The sequence below is a fragment of the Stegodyphus dumicola genome, chromosome 6 (assembly GCF_044657685.1).
Source record: "Stegodyphus dumicola isolate Sdum_Otavi_A_Nest chromosome 6, ASM4465768v1".
In the NCBI taxonomy this organism is placed as follows: domain Eukaryota; kingdom Metazoa; phylum Arthropoda; class Arachnida; order Araneae; family Eresidae; genus Stegodyphus; species Stegodyphus dumicola.
Genome location: NC_140773.1, coordinates 28,961,134 through 28,983,335, shown reverse-complemented (window position 1 = coordinate 28,983,335; position 22,202 = coordinate 28,961,134). Strand labels below are relative to the sequence as shown.

General features: G+C 31.8%; 1 long non-coding RNA gene across 1 annotated transcript in view; it reads left to right on the top strand.

Annotated features, from left to right (window-relative positions):
* Positions 1 to 8,444, top strand: part of LOC118193565 (uncharacterized) — an 80,554-nt gene extending 72,110 nt beyond the window's left edge. The window contains exons 3-4 of the long non-coding RNA XR_015041455.1: positions 1,179 to 1,268; positions 8,320 to 8,444. This is a non-coding gene — a long non-coding RNA (uncharacterized LOC118193565). The remainder of the gene's footprint in view (positions 1 to 1,178; positions 1,269 to 8,319) is intronic.
* The last annotated feature ends 13,758 nt before the right edge of the window (positions 8,445 to 22,202 follow it).

The window sequence follows — 22,202 nt, the reverse complement described above, 5'->3', positions numbered from 1 at the left end:
ATATAAAGCATAAGAACAGTTTTTCCTTTTTTAGGAACATCAGGAATTAATGTTTTATCTTTTTTCGAAACCAAAACGTTGTAGAAAATATTCTTAGTTTCATCTTCAGTTTCCGAAATGCAATCTTCATCAATTTCAAATATTTCTAATAAATCTCGCATGCGTAGCATCTCCAGTTCATAGGGACTCATTCTTTTTACCATAATGCAGTTAGAAATTTTTCAGAATTTAATGTCAAGTACTTGCGAGTAGAAATATTTACTGTTACACTCTAGAAATAAATTTCTGAACTAAATATTCAGTCAGAAAAACACTTACACGAACAGGCGCGTGGGGTGTGTCATACCCCAGTTCCAACAAAATACCGATAACTGTTTTTCTGAAACACACAGGCAAAGAAAAAGCGGTTCTGAAAGTCAAAAACAACTAGAAACTCAGCTACTGAAAGCAGCACAGAATTTCAGTTTCACAAGTTAGGAATATTCCACTTTTATGTAGGGTTGGGGTATGATACACCCCACGCGCCTTCCCGCGGGTTAAATTATATACATTTTTGAATTCATGTAAAATTTCAGTAATGGAGTTCTGAAACTTAAATAAAATACCTTAAATTCTTATATTTTAACATTGCAAAGATGCGTTTGTAATAAATGTTTTACGCAATCAATTAAAAAAAAGATAAGTTCATTTTACAAAACGATTTATGCTCTTATTTTATAAAATATTAAAGGGATTAAATCCAAAATATTTTCCATAGTTTAAATATCCCTAAGTTAATCTTTTAAATGTGAAGAAAACTAATTTAATAAACAAAAAAAAAATGCGTCTTTAGTAAATTGCCTGCTAACGAAATTCAAAATTTCGTTAAAATGCAGAAAGCACTGAAATTTAGGCTTTGCCGATGTTTACTCTCACTTTTATTGCCTTATTAAATTATTTCAGTCTCCTTTTTGTGCATGTTATTATGAAAGAGAACGTGTATTCCATTTAAATAAAATTTAACCTCTTAATGTGCTTAGAATTAACTGAATTCTTTACCCTAAACGGATAACCTTTAATCCAACGATGGAGTTTCTTTCCACACTAAATTAATTTCAAAATTTCAGATCGTGGTTCTTACACAAATTAGATTTATTCACTTCAGAGTGTTGCAAATAATTTTATTTGATTGTTTCCAGAATAAACTGACTTATGCCGGCATAACTTAGAACTGTTAAATGACTGCATAAGATAATGGCTCAGGATATATACAAGGTGCTTGAAAAAGGGTAAGTAATACTTTACCTCTTCAAATACTGATCTTATATGTATGTTGAAAAAGCGTTTTTATGAAAGAAACTTCTGTTATTGATGAAAAAGATTCTTTTGAAAAATTTTATACATTCCCTGTGTTGCAAAATTTCGAATTGCTAAATTAAACGTAGTTTTTAAATTGATTATATCTCTTTTAAACGAAAAGTCCTACTTATTCAACAAGACTCTTACGAATACATTTAAGGTGCGACAAAAACCAGAAGAAATTTCAGACTTTAACGTTTCTAATCAATAAAAATTGTGTTCATCATAACATTTTAAAGTTTGCACTTGATAAACTCATTATATAAAAAGCATTTACTTTTCAGAACTTTTAATGTAAAAGTATTCGAACATTTGTTTTTACCACTCAAAATAAAATGAATAATTTATTAGTTAAAATGCATGCTGTATGAAAACGTTATTCCATAATTTGAAGAAACTTCTTCACACTTCAAAATTGAAACCATTTTCATAAAACTTTGCATTTAAGTTTAAGACAATGCGTTGAAAGTAGATTACTGTTATAAAAAATAAAGAAAAGAAAGTATCTGTTACTCAGAGTTTGTTGGAAAAATTTAATAATTTTCCTCTACAAACGAATACATCACAGAAAGGGTGTACTTCAGAAAAACCTTTGTGGAAAATATAACAGAAAATTTTCCGGAAAGACGTTGATCTAAGATTAAAAAAATTTCAATACGACTGCTATGCATAATAATTTTCAAATTAATAGATGTTTGTATAAAACTTTAAGCTAAATTAAATTTTTCCCCATTTCTAGTGATACCGTAAAACTGGGAAAGAAAGGGAGGTTGAAAATGTCTTTATATGTGACAGCACTATTGCTAAATAAAAACTCATTATTATTTTTAAATAACATTTTCCTAAAAATATTATTATCAAGACACGGCAAATAACAATCACTTTGAGTCCTCTAGAAGAGCATTAATATGACTAAACGTTGATGAAACTTAAACATGGGAAAAAAAATTCTTAACTGCGTAAAGTATACGATAGCAACACATTTGCTATCCATACTTAAATTAAGAAGGTTACTTTCATTTTCTTTCATATTTTCAATCCCGAAATCTAATTAAACACAGGCGAGCTTTTGTATCTTTTCAAGAAAAATGAGTAAAACAAGTTTAAACAGAAACGACAAAGACTACATTTTTTAAAAAGAAGTTTAGAAAGAAAATTAAGTTTTAAAACTCTTCTCTTATAATTGCATCAAAAGGACTAAGAATATTTGATTCAGGATCTAAGAGCTTTTCTTTTCACATTTTATTCGTTTGAAGAGATCGTTGAAAACAAAGTGTCTGAGAGCTTCTGCATGCTTCACTTTCTCTTCAAAGCAAAAAGTTATTTTAGAGCAGAGGCAAAATCTAAGCGGACACTATATAAAGCTTTATTTCATTTCCTTTTTTTAAACTCAGGTATTCATTATATTCAAGTTCTTTAATCAGAAATAAAAGCATAGCATATTTGAAGTCTATCTTGAGATAATTTAAGAGATCTTGGCATAATAAACGTATCGGTTTTCAACACTGAGGAAGCCTTGAAACAGTTGCATTATAGCACTCAGAGTTTTTAACCAAATTCATTTTGACTAACGTCAGCAATATTGTTTTAATGTGCATCTACCAGTGTTCCTAATTAGGAGTATTAAAACATAGTTTTAATTAATTAGTCTTATATTTTACGTAATATTTCATACAGAGTTTCGCCAAAAATTGAGTCAATAAAATAGTAGTATGCAATCATATATTCTTTATTGTTTTATTTTTTGACCAGTTCTGCTTCCTTTTAAACTTTCTGGGTTTGGAATGAAGAAAATCCAAAACAAATAATGAAAATCTATACATTTAGAATAAAATTTAATTTAATAGCAAAAACTACATGTGTAACCTAGAAATGCACAGTCCACAAAGGAACCTTAGTAGAGAAACTACGTTACATTTAGTCTAACAAGCACTTTTTTTGGTTGTTCGTTTGGTTTTCTTTTCAATGGTAAAATGTTTGCTTCTTTTTCTTCCAATGGCCTTTTATAGGTTTTGACCACTACTAAGGCCGGAAAAGCGGTGGTCACTTTATCTCATTCAGCCACCTACCAGGTGACCTACTGTTGCCTCCTCTGAGCACATGGACAAATTAAATCTATGCCTTCTTTGGGATGCGAATCCAGGCCCTTCGGTACGACAGTCAGAGTCACTAACCATCTTCCCGTCTGGCTGATATCAAACTAGCTGTTTAACTGAGTCTTTTAACCTATTTTTGCTTCGAAGAATTTTCTTCTTCACACTTGACAGAAGTGTAATCTTCAAGCATAAAGAGATAAAATTAAACTTTGCTAAATGATCCAAAGTCTACTTTTTTAATACAACTGAAATTTAACAAAACTAGTCACTGCCACTTGCAAGGTCTCAGCAGTTCAAACAGTTTCATACTTGTAACCCAAAAATTGATGATCCAACTTGGTTCCAACTACAGTCTAATACGCTAAGTTAGGCACTTCAAGGTCATTTCCCTCCCGAGTTGCTCCCAATAGCTGTGGGGAGGTTGTCGAGTCCCTATCCTCGGCTCTCCATTTTCGTTTTTAGTCTTTCACCTCGTAAAACGAAGGGTAATGTCAACTCAGATGAAAAATGACTTCCTGGTAAGGCCTATTATATTACATGTATTCTTTGCTCAACACGCTTCCTCGAATTACTCTAATTAACCAATCCCCGAAGGAACGTTGAAAATGATATAAGAAATTGCAAATTTTGAAATTAAATATTTCGATGAACTTTTGCCGTACCAACTTTTTATAACTTTGTTTTTTCATGACGAGTACGAAACTGTTCCAAATATAAGCATAAGAACTTCGAGATAGCATTGAAATTAGGATCTTGCTGTTTTGTTGAAAATTGTTTTTTTCTTAATTTAACATTGCCAAAACATACATAAAAAAAAGGAGGTGCAACTAGGATATTAAAGCAGTTCCATATACACAATTTCAACGTTCTACGACTAATCGTTTTTCAGTTATTCGAGATATATACGTTATTGTTGTTGCCAGTCTCACTTATCTGACAATGGTCATTACAAGCTCACGATTTTCAACTCGGCAAGGAGTGAAATGCACCTGTCCTTGCCAAGAGCCTTGAGCACCTTAAATGTGACAGCTCGACTATAGCTCAGTTCCTTCCCCAATTTTGAGAGAAGGGGGACGGGTCTGAAGGGTCTCCCATCCCTCCTCCCTTACCTACAACTTCTCAAGAGGCCTTTTCGGCTCGCCGCATATTTAGAATGCTCCCATGACTCACATACATTATACATTTCCAAACATCCACGACTTCTCCGAGATTCGAACTCAGGTTCTTCGATACCATAGTCAGAGTCGCTAACCACTACCCCGGTTGGGCGGCAGATAGATACTTTATTTATATATACGTACAGACGTCACGAAAAATTTTATTTTGAATCCATTTTAACTCCATTTCATAATCCGCATTGGATAAAAAGAGTCCTTTATTCTGTTCACGCGTACAGACTTCAAGAAAAAAAAAGTCAAAATGGATTAGGGAACGGTCAAAAGGGATATTACCGTTAAAATATGATGCCCGAAATTTTTAGCTGTTGCAGTAATTTCTTCGCTTTCCACAAGGAAGTAAGAATGACTGCATTCATTTCAAAGAATGATTCATTTATTTTTATTAAAAAATTATATATTAAAAAGTTATAAAGTTATATAATTATATATTAAAAAGTTATAGACATCGCTCAAGAGTATATATAAAAATGTTTTTTAATAATAAGTGAGTTTCTCTTAGTCCTCATTTTTAACAATAATATATAGTACATTTTATCATTGCTTCTAAATAAACGATGCTTTCGTACTAAAAGAGGCTAACGAAAAAATACAAGAGCTTTTTTGTTATGTCAGCACTGAAGCGGGAATTTATCTTTAAGCATGCAGACATTAGCAATTATCTGATGTAGTAACATAGTTTGAATTTCTGGAGTCAAACTTTGTAACTATTAGGAGTTCCATTTGTCTTCAAAAATAAGTAAAACAATTCTAGATGAATATGAATGCATCAATATTTAGAAAGGGAAGCGCAAAACTAGGCAAACATTTATGTATTTCTAAAGAGCTCCAAAGAAACGAGATAAACTAATACAATATTTGAAGGCATATAAGACGCACTTTTTTCCTAAATTTGGTCTCAAAAAAGTTAACCTGCGTCTTAGACGTGAAGGTAATTGCATTCAATAATTGTTTATTTGGCTTTTACGAAACTTGAGAACTAAAAGAAACCAAGCTACTGAAACATTTTTTCCTTGTGTGGGACCGTCTAAATAAGGGTGCGTCTTATATGCCGTCAAATACGGTACATGTAATAAAAATAAAATAAAAAAAAACAATAGTTTTTCTCCAAAGTGTAAAATTTGACAGCCAACATGAAGTTGAATAGTAGAACCCTAGAAACATTAAACTGAAGAACAATTGCAGAAACATATTTTGATAATGCTTGCTTTAATTTTCTACTATTTAGGTATTAGTTTCATTTTTCCATCCTAACAACTAATCATTTACCGCCATTCTGTTAATAAACTGTATATAGAAGAACCTCAAGCATGATTCATTAATTGATTTAGCTGCATAATGCTGTGCGCTGTGTGCCCCGCGTTGGATGTGTCTCTAGTACAGTAGCATGACAGAATAGTCAGTACCTGTAAATTCATATACGAAGTTCTGTTGCTTCGGCCACTTATGGTATTGTAATGTCATTGTCATCAACAACTGTATCTTTCGGCCCACAAGTTCTCTATGCCTTAGTGATAACGTTTCAATTAACACCGATGCGTGGCGTAAGTACGCCCTGCGGAGGTGTTCTTCTCAAGACGGTTAGTGTGAAGGAGCAACACCAGTTCTGCCAATGGCTATGTGTTGGTGCTTCCCACACTGTGTCCTGTCCTGTCCTGTTTCGTCCACTTTCCTTGTCTCTGATTTAGCTACGTAGCGTTTAGAATTCAGTATCATTTTATATACAGCTGATCAAATTACCAGTTCTAAATTGTATTGTCCGATGTGACGTTAATGTATAGTGGTTGAATTTTTAATTTGTATTGTTACGAATTTTGCATAATGTAACATGAGAGGTTTCAAGAAAACCTAAGCTCCAGCAGAAAAATAAGATAATAGAGACAGATCTATTTAAACTTGATTGAGGTAAATGGCTATCCGCTAAGCTGGCGAAGCATAAGAATATGAATTGCATGAGATGAAATGCATGAGAATAACTAAAAAATAACTGCTTTGTTACAAAATAAGCAGTATTTTTTCTGCATCTTCTCTGCTCGGAATAAAGCACTTTTATTTTCCTAGCTCCAATGTGCTACCATTCGGCAAAACGTAAGATATTTTAGCTCTCAATTTTAATCAACAAACTCAGCTATTTAAAAGCAATGTGTGACATCTGCTTAATGAAGTACTTTTATCTTCCATGCGCCACTGTAATTGCCGTTCGGCAATACAACATTAGTTAACTCTAAAGCAATGCTATTTATGCGTTAATAATGTTATTTATAGTAAAATCGGAGAAAGTACGCCAATTTTATCGCTGCGAGGAGAGTATGATTGTACCTGTAGTTGGCCTGGGCCTTGGAAAGCTTACAGATGATAACAGGACTTTGCCATTCTGTGTTGCTGAATTTGGTTTTGAAGACAGAGTTTAGCCATCTGACATGCGAAAGAAATTCACACTCGTTAGCGCTACTGTTCTGTGTTTGAAGTTAGTCTATCTATCTTAAGCTAGACACTTAAGGTGGCTCATACACTTTAAACCCCTTATGATCTTCGAATATGTGACTTTTGCAAGAACTGGGATATTTTATTTATTTTAAAAGCAAATACTTACAACCTTTTACAGCCTACTACATAATATAGCTGCTTTGGAAACTAGTAACCAGAAAGTTTGTGTTGCCACAGATATTGTTGTAATGTAATCCGCTTTGTGACAAAATTATTTTTCGTCATGTTTCTACCTTGCGCGCATGATATTTTAAAAATGGCTAATGGTACATATTTGAAATTGGATGGAATTCTTTATATGGGCACTATTTTCTACCTGAACGAAAAATCTGATGTATATTTTAATATTAAAATATTTTATGCACGAAAATATTGCAAATTTTTCTAATAAAATACATTTTTTAAACTCATCTCCAAATAAAATAAAAATTTAACATGAAATTCTTAGAATTTGGGGTTCACAGTAGTTTCCAAATGTTATAAAAGCTATATATTAAATTTGGAATTAAATTATGCGACAGAATGTTTTAAATTGTGCGCGCAAGGTGGAAACATGACCAAACATTTTGCCACAAAGCGGATTAAATTATAAACATATTTGTGGCAACACAAACTTTCTGATGACTATTTCAGAAAGCAGCTATATTATGCAGTCCGCTGTAAAAAGTTGGAAGTTAATTGCTTTTAAAATAAATAAGTTATACCAATTCTTGCAACAGTCACATATTCGAAGATCTTATGGGTTTTAAGGTGTATGAGTTACCTTAATGTCAAATAGGCCTAATATTATGACTCTTGAAACAATGTTCTTTACGAATTTAAGTTACAACAACTTAATTTATAATGTAACTGGTAACTTTGAATAGAGACGAATGTTTCTAAAACGAATAGAGGCGACATGATTCATTCGATCACTTCTTATGATATGGAAAAAATAACTTCTTCTTGTTAAGCAATCGTTTAAGTTATTATCAGAGGAAAATAATTATACCGAAGTTATTATTTATTAGCACATGTAGAATAAAGATAAATAGGTTAAATTCACTTAACTACATTGGTATTTATTTCTTCTGTAAAACTTGATTTCTCCAGTTTCGCATTAAGCTTTTGAATTTAAATCTTTAATACTTAATGACGTATTACTGAAATAAAAAAAAGCATTTTTTCAAACCATTATATTTTTAAAAATGCTTATTTTAAGAGTAGTGTTATTTATTTTTTAGGTGATGGATTTCGAAAAATGAATAGAAAGAAAATTCAGTGTTCTGTTATTTACGTATATTTGGGAAGACTTGCAAAATTTTGAAGTTGGTGTAAACCTAGATAAATAAAATATTGTATAATACTATCAGAGCTTCATCATTATTGATTTCTGTAAGTATTTTTTGTAGTCGTTAAGGGAATTAAACATAAAGGCATTTTCTTTTTATAATTTTATAAGGAATAAGAAAAACCTACTAACTCACGAAATTAATTTATTTTACATTATAAACAATCAATCATTAGCTATAATCCATATTTGCGGAAAGTCTTAAGAGTAACACTCATCATCACATGAATAATTTTTATTAAATGGTATATGTATCATTGAAATTAGTAATTTTTATGCAACTAAAGATCGTGCTTCATAAATGAAATGCTGATTTATAAAGTCAATGCAATTTAATGTTAACTCTTTAAGTTTTTCATTCTGTAACTGTTTTATTTATTTTTTCAAAGCCCAACTTATTCATAAATTACATATGAGAATGTTTATAATAATGTTTTTTCAGGTATTTCTTAGCGAGCCTTCGTGGTGTAGTGGTCTGCACTCTCAGCGCGTAATTGAGAGGTCCTCGGTTCGATTCCCGGCGAAGGCTTTGCTAATTTTTCATCTTGCCTGCTTCCAAAATAAATACTCTCTACAATGGCGCCCGAACTAAAAGGTTGCTGGATGATGATTCTCCACACTCAGGATTTGGCGATTGGGTCCCTAAAATCCAATCGCCCTTTAAAAGGGGGAGTATTTCAGATATTTCTCCCGCCTTCTTGGCATGCCTTCGTGATGTGGTGGTCTGCACGCTGGGTGCGTATTCCAGAGGTCCGCGGTTCGATTCCCGGCGAACGCGTTGCAAATTTTTCATCTCTCCTGCTTCGAAAAAATACTTAATGTCTCTACAGTTTTACATAAAGTTACCTAAAATGTATAAATTTTAACTGAACAGAATGTGAACGCACGGATTTTACGATTAAAGATTTTTATCATCATCATTATGTAAAATGTATTATGTATGGTAATGAACCTTAAAAAGAATTCCTTCATCTTTCGAAGATACAAATGATAAAGTACCATGCCCAAGATACATTTCAGTTTCGGTTGAACACCATTTTAAACTGCATTGACTTTCCGCTGAAGAATAAAATCAACTGGTTCTAATTTATGTTTTCTTTGTTATCAATGATTTAAATTTTCTGTTCAATTTACATGTATCATATCAAACAAAATATAAAGCCTGCTAGATGTGCTATATCAGTTAGTGTATATTATTTTTCCAATGGGAAAATATATTCATATCATTAATGCATGAATTTTAAAACGACAGGAAGAAAATAAAATTTATTTTTCTACTTTTCTAGTAGATTTCATTATACAGTGCATTCGGAATATAAAAATGCACCTGTCAGGCAGTAGAAAAATTAATTCGTAACTTTCACTTATGTTACAGTAATTGTTAGAAATGTTCAACTTGAGCCTCCAGACCTGTGTGCACCCGTCTCTTGAATGTTCTCTAAGAACTCTGGCAAATTGTGCTTGTGTAATTCTTGGTAAACATAGCAGTTTCCAATTCTGGGTGCTCTGTCGATAAACATTAGCATTTGAATAGCTCCAGTAATAAAAATCCAGAGGTCTTAAGTTTAGAGAACGAGGCGGACACAAACAATTTGAAATGATTTGATCTCCGATAATTTCTTCCAGTAACTTCATAGACTTGTCAGCTGTGTGCGCGGTGGAGCCATTTTGTTGAATCCAGACGTTGTTAATTTCTGTTAGTTCTCCCATGAAATTGTAAATAACTTCACTATAACGATCAGAATTGTTTTTCCTCTGAAGAATATTAGGCTTACTGTTCTTCTCCTGGATACTGCAATCCACACGACAAGGTTTTGGTCATGTAGCGGAGTTTCATGAAGTACGGATGGATTTTTACTTGAGAATAGACGTGAGTTCTATGCGGGGAAGTGCCCTGATAAATGGAACCATGCTTCTACAATAAGAATAACATAGTGCATATCTATATAAATATACTGCCAGAATTGTCCGCAAGAATTCCCATGAAGTGAAAGTGGTTGAAAAATTAGTCCCCAGTGACACTGGAAAAACATTCACGAAACTGAATTAGTTTTCCTGTGTCATTTGGGAAATTATGTTTCCTGTGTCATTAGTTTTCTTGTGTCATTTGTAAAAACTACCCGACATCTAGCCCCTGTATGGCCATGTAAACTCCTGGTGCAGCCTCACGGGGCTCCAGAGAGTTGCTTCTTCTAGATAGTGGAGGACGTGGGACCATATGCTTGTTTACCTATGTTATACGTCAGGCGTCCCCGTCCTCCGTCACCTGTCACCTGTGTCATTTGGGACTAATTGTTGAACCACGGTAATTTTATATGGTATGAGATAGAGTTTCATTAGAAGGCCTTATGTGCCATCTCAACACCAATGTTTTCCTGCTGCATCAGTTGTTGCATGGCGTAGCTGGGGATATGTAGTATTGCATCTGATATGTCCTGCAGTTTTTATTCAGTTAGAACTGATGATCTTCTGCTTCGCGGATAATACTTTACTGATCCAGTTTCTCTAAATCTCTCGAAAAGCGCTTTGACTACTGAAGACAAGTAATGTAAGAGCAATTTTACCATTATGGGCAGGCTAAATTTTCCAACCTCCAAAGTTAAATTCCCACGCCTCGTTTAAACTAACTACAAATTCTGATGGAATAGGTGAAACAACAGAAGTGCCAGAAAGTTTTAAAAGTAATTAATGTTTTAATTAAAATAAATCTTAGAGCTTTTTAATAAAAAATGAATAACATACTTTACAGGGGGTATGTTAATAGCATGATGCGGTAAATTTCACTTTTTAAAACAATTAAGTTAAAGATTATTTCTAATAAAGACGAAATAAAGATCTGGCTCAGAAACACATGCTAAGTAAACAGAAAGAGGGAATTTTTTAAAATAAAACCCCCAAATACTTTAGTTTTTATTTTTCTAAAGTAATTCGCACCGGTTTAAAAACTAAAAAAAGAGCAAGTGAAAGATCTTTAAAGAATAGCAATTGATACAGAATGCTAAACTCTGCAACAAAAATATTTAATTTTGGAAGAAAAAGATATAAGAGTGCGTCGTTTTGCTATGGATGCAACTTCAAATCACTTCAAAAATAAAAATAAATAAACTGATACAAACAGTATTGCTGGCAAAGATTTTGAAACGTAATCTAGTCTTTGGAGAGTGAAAGAAATTTAATATCAGGAGGAAAATAAAAATAAAACGTATTTCTTATTTCTTTTTACTGTCTGCTTCTTTTCAAGATATAAGTAAAAACTTCTATCTTTTCTTCACATAGATACTCTCCTGTTGAGAAAAAATAAACTACAAGGCTTTTGATTGAAAACACTCACTTTGGAAAACCGCATTCGTTTGTGATTTTTTAATAATATGAAAGAAGTATTTCTTATTCAAAAATGCGATAGTTGAAACCAAAGAAACTCCGCAATCATCGGATTCATTCCTGGAAAAAAATAATTTATTTTATTTTACGTCAGCAATCTTTAATAAAAAACTGTCTTTTCAGGTCTTTGTCGCTATCATCTACGCAGTTAAATAAAAGTCAACTGTTAAAAAAGAGAGAGAGAGAGAGAGAGAAATCAAGTCAATAAATTCAAAATAAAAATGTGATTACCGTCATTAAGGAAACTTGTGCATCTGATCGTTATTTTTTAAAGGTATTAAAAAAATTTTAGCCATAGTAATAAAAAGGCATATCCATACAAACACAAAGAAATATGTATACAAAATGAAACAAAGTTACAGAAGACATTGGAGTCATGTAATATGAAACTACGACGTTGTTCAAAGTAAGGTTGTTGATTGGCGAGTGGGTAAGGTTCGTTTTCGTTCGGAATTCGGTTCTCGGTAAATGAGTAGGCTGGTTGTACTGAGTTTTTATTTTTTATATTACTTTGCGCAACGTGAATATAATTTTTCCTTGGAAAGTCGCTCACGAATTTTCCAAAATAGTAACTAAACTACGTAGAGACCATTAGAGATTTCAAACCAGTACATGTGAAGAATTAACTGAGGTCTAGCTACCATTCGAAACATTTATCTTCAGATTGCTAGCTGGAATAATAATCACGCAGTCAACGAAAGCATGCTAGGAGGTGTGCATTGATTATATTCTCCTCCACTTAAAGAGTGACTCGGGGAGAAGTACGAAACGTAGTCGTCCAAACTTGGAATGGTGAAGAGTTATTCTCCACCACTTCTTAATTCGAGACACGCTGAAAGTTTTGAGATACACATAGGTTTTTTTTAAGCTATTCTTGCGAAATTTTAGGTGTGCTTAAAGTAGTCTCCTCCAGCATCAATGTACTTCTGTAGGTGAACTTTGCAAAGATTAAACGCCCCAAGCTGTTCATTTTTTGGAATCGGTGAAAAATGCCTTTATAGCATTATGAATCTTCGGAATCAAAACGACGTCCATTCACTTCTTGATGAATTTCTCGGAGACACCTAGTGGTATACCAGTTATTTGTTGCTGTCCTTCCAGCTTGTTCGCTTTTACCAGTCTTGTATATCTGAAGAAAATGGCACACATTACATTTTCATGGCACGTTGTCCTTTCACAATTGTGGCCGTGAGATCATCTTCAAAGATATATGCTTTACTTTCTTGTCGTATTGGTACGCTAAAAAAATGGTCGTTACGTTTCCTCACCAGTTACGATTTTAGAAATAATGCGGTAAGCATAAGCTTTAAGTAATTTAAGGGTTTCTTGACTGATTCTGACAAGCTACTCTTTTTGTGGTCTGTTAAAATATGGAAAAGCCAACGGCAAACTAATTTTTTAATGTGCAGTTCTTCATGAATAATCTTATGTATGGCTGCAGATCCAATGTTAAGTACTTCTATATCATTTGGGCAAGTGCAGCGATTATCATCGAAAAGCAATTTTCTGTTCTCGTGCCATTTATTTTCTACCTAATATTTATTCTACGCTAAACTAATTGCAGTTGGCTAATAAAAACCATCTGGTAAACTAAAATAATACCTATTTTCAAATATAACCGTTAATCCTTTCTGCCACTTATCGTCTGCGAGTGTTTCAAAAATTTCAGAAGGTACTACTATGTTTATAGGAACTGGGAACTTTTTACTATGACCCCTGCCCTCCTGTGATTCGAACGATGAGTTTTCCAAACGTTAGCTGGGCATGTTATCCACATAAACTCTCGTGTCAGAATTTCTTAATATTAGCATATTAGCTGTTGGCAACAATGTTGAATTCCTATTCCTTACAACAACAATGTTACAACAAGAATAACAACAAGAATAACAATAATGTTGAATTGTTCCTTAACATTCAACATTAATATAATGCTGAATTCTTGACAGCTGTTGATTGAACAAAACTAATAGAAAGTCAGAAATATTTTATAGGAATGTTATTCTTATATACTCAGTAGCAAACATTGAATGTAAGCAATTAGTATTCTTTTAGATGCAAGTCCAAACTGAGGTGCAATGCTTTTTGGCTATTTATTCATGTGAAGGTATCTGTGCGATGGTCTCCTGTTAGGTTACAGACTCAGATATGAATTCCAGCGAGCGTGTTGGTAGCATGGATGCTTTTACAATTTGCCCACATATAACATGGGCGCAACCTAATTTCTATTAGTAATTAATTAAGGTTTTATCATAAGGATTAAACAAATTTGTTACAGGAGATCCAAATTTCCTTAACAAAAAGCATTAAGATGAATGCATATTTTCAGATTTTTTTAATCAATTTAAATATGGCAGCGTTCAAAGATTTCGCTGTGGAGTAAATGTCAAATCATAAGGTACACACGTTTCAAAAATTTACTTAGCTGTAAATAATTTGTTAAAAGGGATTTGGTGATTGGTTTTAGAATATACAAGAGCAACAGAAGGAGGATTTTGATTCCGATGACATGGTTCATCCAAAACAGCTCTTTCAATTTGTTCCAGCTCATGCATCTTGTTTTGAAATAGCTATCTTTCTTCGAAATATTTCTTATAATTTCAAAGTTTTAACTCCTCAGTGTTCAAATATATAATATTTTCTTCAACTAAATCCATATAATATCCTGCCAGACTTTTACGTTGATTCAGAACATTAACCAAAAGATCAAATTTTCTTTGCAACACATAGTTAACTGTTATACTGGCATGAAGATTATTATTCATACTATACAACTGGACAAAACTGGAGCAGCAATAAGGTTTTGTAAGACTATATAATAAATAAAAATTTGTTAAATATTTGAAAGATTTCAGATTTTAATGGTCACCCAAAAGATATTGGTAAAGATTTTTATTGCTTTCGCTGAGCTCGCAATCTTCTAATCTGCTGCTGTGTTAACTCGTGTTAACCCCTCCTTTTTTTTCCTTTTTAGCTTTATTATTAAGAATCGTATTCTTTGCACTTACGCCATATATAATTCATCAGGAAAATCACAGAATTTTAAAAGCAATATAGTAGCACACATTTACAATTCCCGAAAAAGTGTTGAATGTTAGCATATACTTTTATATGTTTTTTGACTTTTCTCAATTCATCTTACCAATGTTCAGTTTTCTTAGTATGATGGCTTTCAGAACTTTTTTGTTGTCTTTTTAACGTTTTGTGTGTTAATTTTATTTATTAAATATTACGTTCTTTGCACTTACAAAACATAAAATTCAATTCTATTCAATCACAAAATATTTTAAAACATAGTATCTTTAGAATTTCCGATTCACAGTCTTGGGTGCTGTAGATAAAAGTACTTTACCCGTGCAGTATTGCCACTGCTCGATTTCAAATTCTTAAGTTTGTGAAACAAAATTTCATTAAAGCTTTACAAAATCTGAAATAGGTAATAGAACAATAACGAAAGTCAAAATTCGTTCTTCTTTTAAGTGCATAAGTTTAATTCCCTAATCCATATAATTTAAAGTCTTTTTACAAGCAGTAAACTCGTCTACGTTATAAACTTTGCATAATCGTGTAAATAAATTACGAAGTGATTAAATGAACAGTGCAAAATGTATGATTTCTTGAAATTTCTTTTCTTTTTTTTTTTTTTTTTTTTTTTTTGTAATTTTACATTTGTAAGTATTGATACAGAATTTATACCTCAGCTCAGCTTTTAGATAATTTTACCCTACATAGTTGAGAATAATAATATTAATAGGGTATACTGCATAACAATACGGCAATCAATTTCAAAGTAACCACCTATCCGATATCTATCATATTTTTTTAAATGCAGTTGTTTTAAATTTTAGCAGTTCCGGTTTAATCAAGCTTTTGAATTTGAGTTTATAAAAAATGGAACATTATTTTAACTGACGTACATTTTCTTGCGTATACGTTTGATATAACTTCTAGTATTGCCTAGAATACCGTTTGCCAAAATACGGCTTCAAAAGCAAATATTGATTTCACTTGCAATTTGGAAACTTGTCTCGTCAAGCAAGTTAAATTAAAACTGCATCCGAAAAGGTCTCGATCGCAACTGTCAAAAACAATCTTTCTCGTCTCCCGATGAAATATGTTAACTCATTTCTGCCGATATCCTCTATATTTCATTTTAACGCAATATAGTGAAGGAGGAAAAAATGTCCCAAACTAAAAAATTTTCCAAACTTAGCCTTCTCCAACTTATTAGCGCGGAACAAATGATTTTTCGCCCAAATAATAAATTCCTACGCTAATGGGAACCTTTCAAGCTGTCACGTGGCCGAAGAAAAGCCACGTGACACCTAATAACCAATCAGATTTCTGTTGGTGTCAGATTCGTGTGACAGATGTCCAGAGACCGTTATTACTGGAGTTTTCCCAGAGCTCAAGAAACCAACAAAATAGTGCGAATGATTAATAGAAGCAAAGGCATATTTAATGATTTATTAACTTATATATATGTTTTTCTGAGTAAATAAATAGCATTTTTATTTGATTAATTTTGCTGCTTATTTTACAATGTCGTTATGTCACTTGGGTTAACTAATGGGGCTTCTTGACTGCGGCCGAATATTTGCATAGCTTCAGACAAACAATATGTGGTGTAGAGTGTGAGAAGGGATATTTTACTTTTTTTCACTCATATTAAATTCTTATGCAATTTGTTGAAAGACTTGGTGGCTCAAAAAGTGGCATTTTCATCAATATCGCAGAATTATGCAAAAAAAATATAAATTTAGTAACTTCAGCTGTTACGCAGTTATAAATTAGAAATAATTAATTATTGTTTCTAAATGATGAATGACTGCAATCACAGTATTCAAATTTTTTTTAATGTTATATTATATTTTTGCTTTTAAATTCCACCTCCAGTTTCACATTTTTTTCTGAAAATTAAGTTCATTTTTTACATCATTTTAATATTTTTACATTTTAATTTACATTTTTATATAATGCTATGAATATTCTCATCGTATTTTTGTTTTCTAACAAGTGATGTTATATTGCAAAATGCAATAAAATCCTAAAACTATGAGTATAAAAAATAAATATGTACTTAATTATCTATGACAGTAGACCTCATAAGAAATTAGGAAAGCTCACACAAATATATTACTGAATATGAAACCAAATTTAAATTTCAATATAGTAGGGTAAGGTGGCTATTGATGAGACGGCCTTTTCGTTGAGCCACCTGCATTATATTTTAGTTATTGATAATAGAATCTACCTGTTGACTGTTTAGTATCCTACATGATGCTTAAAAACCTCCATCTTGATTGGGAGGAGATCCACGCTCAAACAATATTGCTTTACAAGAAAGTTAAGATATTTGTACTTTTCTTCTAATTTATTAATGTAACGAAAATATAGATATCAGTAAGACATTAATAGTATTTTAGTTGTTACTGATAACATTTAAAAGTGTTAAATCAACATTATTTGGCTATGTTAACAATGGTTTTTTACTTTGTTATAACCGGAATCACGAACATATTACATACTGACTGCTAGTTGCCTTCAATGAGCCAGGCTGCGTTGATATGAATGAGTTGGTGGCCCAACAATGGAAACCATATGGAGGCTAATATTTTGTAACTTTCTGAAGGAAAAGATAAAATGTCACTATCTGATTTAGTAAAAAGCTATCAGGGGTAATTAAATTTATAACTAGATAATGATATCATTTGTTATAAAATAATTATAAGCTATTAATCTAATTTTAATCTAAGCCGGGGTATCCTTAATTCTAGGTAAAATGAATATTTTATTGAAATTATTGTAATAATTTTCATTACTTCTTGCGCAATTTATGCCTATTTGTAGTTTTAAAATTGTATCTGTACGTCACCCTGTCCCATATAAGCAAGACTGTTTAGGAAAGCATGTGGACAAGCAGAACCAGCAGGGACGGCAATGAATGGTTTTGTTAAAACAATCAGTTTGGAAAGTGAACAGAGATTCAAGCCTCTCATTTTGTTGCAGCAGTGCAGTTTCAGACATATAATGTTCCTATTGTAGAAGATCCAGACACAAGCCTATCTGCTTCTACTAATGGACTGTCACATCCATGCAGTCTACAGGAAAAAATGAAACTGATAACAAGTAGCCCATATAAGCAGATCTTCGAAGAGACTTAAAAAAAGGTAGAAGACACAACGCTGTGAAAAGAGACTTCAAATTTCTGTACCAGAGAAGACAGCTAAAGGTTAAACTTTCATTGCCTTCAGTAAATAGGCCTATCAATTCCAACGAGGATCCATGTTTCTGTACTATCTGTTGTGATGACTTCAAGGAAGACATGATTCAATGTCTATCATGTATAGTGTGGGTTCATGAGAAGTGTGCTGGTGTCAGAAAAGGGATTAAAATGTATTATTGCGAAAGATGCAGCTTAACTCATTAAGAACGAATAATTGATGAAATAATTTGTGTAAGATTTGTATACTGATATTAATAGTAGAATTAATAATTATTTTATGATATTAGAAAGTTTTCAAATTATGGTTATTGTTCTTTTTATACTAGCTAACTATAAATTACCCTCAAATTCTCATTTTCATTTAATTGTTTCTAATAAACAAAATTCAGCGTTATTTCGTAGATTTTCACATTAGGCCTGTTTTATGATTATGAAATCTAAACTAAAATCCAGCTCCTTAATTCTTGTGAACAATGCGATGCTGTCAGTACGTTTCAATGTACTTTCAATGGCATGTATTAGTTTTTAAGCAGCATTTTGTATTTACGAATCATGTTAAAAATAATTTTACACATTACTTGTATTAAAATTAAACTGTATTAAAAAGAAAACAGTTACCGACCCATTCATAGAAACTCCCTGGCTCAATAAAGGCAACCGGTTTCCTTTATTGAGCCTTGCTCTAACGTTTGGACGTTCCTTAAATAAATGTTAAGCATTTTCCCTTCTGAGTTCTCATTTAACAGATAACATTTAATAATTTAAAATTTAGCCTTAATTCGGTACTTTGTGATTACCTGCATCTCTGGTTTCAACACTGGGGAAATCCAAAGAACATCTGCCATATTTTGACCTGTTATTGATTATACACTTCACAACAGCCAACCCACACATGCTCGTACCTCGTAATATTTTAGTGCGCCTAGGTTTATATATTTTATATTTAACCAATGAATGTAGCAGGATGAACAGATACAGTTGTAAAATTCCAAATGTAGTCATAGAGATAATTAATTTCGCTCATAAAAAGGTTTTGGTTTTTGTAATATGTTTAATTTTATTATTATTTATAAATAGAACATTAAATATGCTTCGTGAAGTTACTCAAATAAATATCTTTTGCTAATTCACAAACCTGGCATTGAGTTGGCAATTTTCATGAAAATGCAGGTAGTCAGAAAACATCAAAAATTCTATTTTGCAAAGAACAACAATTAAAATTATAGATAAATATCTAATTCATTAGATTTCTTTCAATTTATTAAAATATAGCAAGTGAACATGCGAACCATTTTATATATAATAGTTCAACAATGTACATTAGAATGTCTACTTAATTTTTTTCCCAAACAGTTACGAGGAATATCTAAATTTTTGAGCTTTGACTACAGTTGAATACCGTGACCTCTTTTTTTTAGGATGGTAATTATCTCTGTGCTAAGAAAGAAGCCGACCAGTTTCTCATAATTTCGATTTAAAGCGTGATTTTTACGGCTTTTACTTGATTAGAAATAGACTGGAGTATTAAGGGGAGACAAAGCACACACAAGAGGGCTATCTACTTAAATTCCATGTCTAACTGAAAGCACTCCAAGGAATCGATTTGATCAAAACTTAGTCTGTTGCTCTTTTCACGTACGATATTTCATAAATGGTCATTACCAATAGCGGCACAAATTCTTAATTTATTGATAATGATTTCCATCACAGTTTCACCTCAAATATTGATATTGAGCGATTCAATCATATCCGGTTCTTTAAAGGAAAATCCTATTATAGCTGTCTCACAGGGATTACCAGTTAGAGTTAAGAACTTCAATACTAAGTGTCATGTGATTACCTTAATCTTGTCGGCTGATCAATGATTTAGTAATTTAATTGATCTCTGATCAGCTAAATTTAAGTTGTTATGTTTAAATTAGGTTTCTTGAATACTGGCTTCTATTCCTGTTCAAATCCTACCGAAAAGCTAGTTGTATGAGTGTTTTCTTGGTTTCTAACATGTGAGGCATTTTCTTGGAAAACCTCCTTCATGAAGGCGTCCTTTTCTTTGCATTTTCATAACCAGATCAATGCAATCGTTATTCTTGCCGTGGTTCACTTGTCTGGGTTAACAAAATTGAGCAAGATTTCCTTTCAATAAATTATTATTTAATGATTAAAAATCATTTGTTTTTATCAAATCATTTGTTCTAAAAACAGTTGGAATTGAGGTGTGTTTATTAGTACATGTATTTAGTCTAAAATAACATTTTTTATGATAACTAGAGATCAGCCTCGCTTTAGTTTTTAAAGTATTTTTGTAACATTTTATAAATTATGATAATTTTGGCAATAATCAATTTAAAATTATTACTATCCCATAGATGACGCTGAGGAAACGTATGATGCATATGAGTAATACTATATTTAAAATGGCTGAAAATTTCCAAAGAATAGAAACTTACAGAAAATATAAAATGAAAATTTATAATATTCCATAAATAACCAAAGTTTCAGTTTCAGAAATTCTCTTCTAGAATACTGTCAATAGCAGCGTTAGTCCACTGATAAATTTCTTTCGAAACTCACTTGGTATGCAATACAAAATATTCGTGGAATTTATTCAAATCTTTGGCCTTCCGATTTATGGTACCGCATAATAAACTTTTAGAGATATATTTATGTACAATGAAAATTTTAATTGACATGAATTCCTTTAATGAACGTAAGTATTCAAAGATGACCTTTTGGATAAGGATAACGCAAGTAAAATTACAGCTGTTGATTTTGTTATAAATTATGCTTTTATTGATAAACAAAATGCGCTGAAATAAAAACTGCTTCAGGGAATTGCTGGTGATAGATTAGACACAATTTAGTGTTACTTTTCTGCCTCATTTCTGATAAGCCGGTGTTCAATTAAACAAGTTACTTTCTTTAAAAGCATTTATAATTATTTTTTATTTAAAAAAAATAAATCCTAGTGCACCACAAAGTATCACACGAGACTTACAAAGCGTAAGTAAATAAAGGCAAAATTTTAAGTAATAACATTAATTTTCAATAATACAGAGAAATCATACACAAAGGGAAAAAAGTGAAATCATACAAAAAGGGGTAAAAGTATTTATAAGTATAAAAATGTATAAAGAAATCATTTACAATGTTTAAAATATAAATGCTTTCTTTATACATTTTTATACTTTTGTATTTACATTTTCTTAAATATAATTTTTTGACTACAGTTGTTTCAGTAAATTAGGTACTTTTTTTCAGTTTTCATATATAAACATGCTTAAAGCTCACAACAAAAAAAATTGCATATTATAACATTGGGCTCCAAAATTGGCAAGCAGATTTAACAGAATTCTTTCATTTTAAAATAACGGCTGTTTACATATTAAGATAGAAGAAATCTTATTGCAAATAACAAATTCTCTGAAATCGTATCTGCGTGAGTGTGATGTTTGAAGCGACGTTTATTAAACGTCCCCGAAAGCAAATATTTAGCGGAGGGGAAGCGACTGCAGACTTTCGCTTCCCCCTTGTCGGGGAAGCTAGTAAATTTCAAACATTTCAAACTTAACTCAGATATAAGTGCCTAATACAAACTTTTATGTTGCAATTAATTAATTTTGAGAAATCCATAACATTTTTATAGCAAACTACATTTACAATTTACATTTATGTTTTATGATTTAGATTTAGCAAACTTTAAACAATTCATTGCTCGCCCAGGAGAGATATAGTTGACTAATTTCTATATCACAATAGCAAAATAATAGCGCTACAGAGGGAATTCAATATTTATAAAACTATTTAAGTATCAATATTAGCTGGGATACAATTACAAGATCTTCAGTGAATAGCATCTATGAAAAGAAAAATTAAATACATAAAAAAGTCAATTTTGTTCTCGACTGAATTCGAATCGCGAATATTTCACTTACTACGTACTACATTCTTTAAGCGCTTATACTACTACTGCACATATGGAGACTGCTTTAATTTCTTAGAAACGTTCACGTGGTTCTTTTCTGTAAGCTGAACAAAAGTAAAAAGGAGAAACATTTATTTTTAATCTGTATGGAAAATGTTCTCAGGTTTCGAAATTAGAACTTACCAAATCATTTCAGGTGATCGAGAAATTTAAAATAATGCTAAAACGAAAAACAGTAAGAAAACATATG